Source organism: Cucurbita pepo, unplaced genomic scaffold (assembly GCF_057944985.1).
Source record: "Cucurbita pepo subsp. pepo isolate OVF unplaced genomic scaffold, ASM5794498v1 scafford_16, whole genome shotgun sequence".
In the NCBI taxonomy this organism is placed as follows: domain Eukaryota; kingdom Viridiplantae; phylum Streptophyta; class Magnoliopsida; order Cucurbitales; family Cucurbitaceae; genus Cucurbita; species Cucurbita pepo.
The window spans coordinates 87,501-88,003 of NW_028257921.1; positions in this window are offsets into that span (position 1 = coordinate 87,501).

Sequence of the window (503 nt, forward strand, 5' to 3'; positions counted from 1 at the left end):
CCCTCGCACACCCCCGCGCGCTCACCTCGCACACCCCCGCGCGCTCACCCCGCACGCCCCCGCACGCTCACCCCGCGCACCCCCGCACGCCCCCGCACTGCCCCGCGCGCTCACCCCGCACGCCCCCGCACACCCCCGCGCCCCCACTCCCCTCGCACACGCCAAGCCCCATCCTATGCTATGTGCGATACATGTCCTACCAACAGCATATCAAAAGTGTTGGATGTTACCTCCATAAAAAAAACATCATACCCAATGCCTATGAAACGTGAGTACACGTATAAAGCCTTGAAGGTTAGCCCCTACAACAATTCATCACACCTAACATCCGTGGAAAGTAAGAACGTGTATAAAGCCTTGGACTATAAAAATATCATCAAACCCAATACCCGTGAAAAGTGAATGTTCATTTTTAATGCTTTTTTTTTTTTTTTGGAACTAAGAAAAGAGTGACACCCGTCAAATTTAACTATTTTTTCTTTTGCTTGTCTAAAACAATAAAA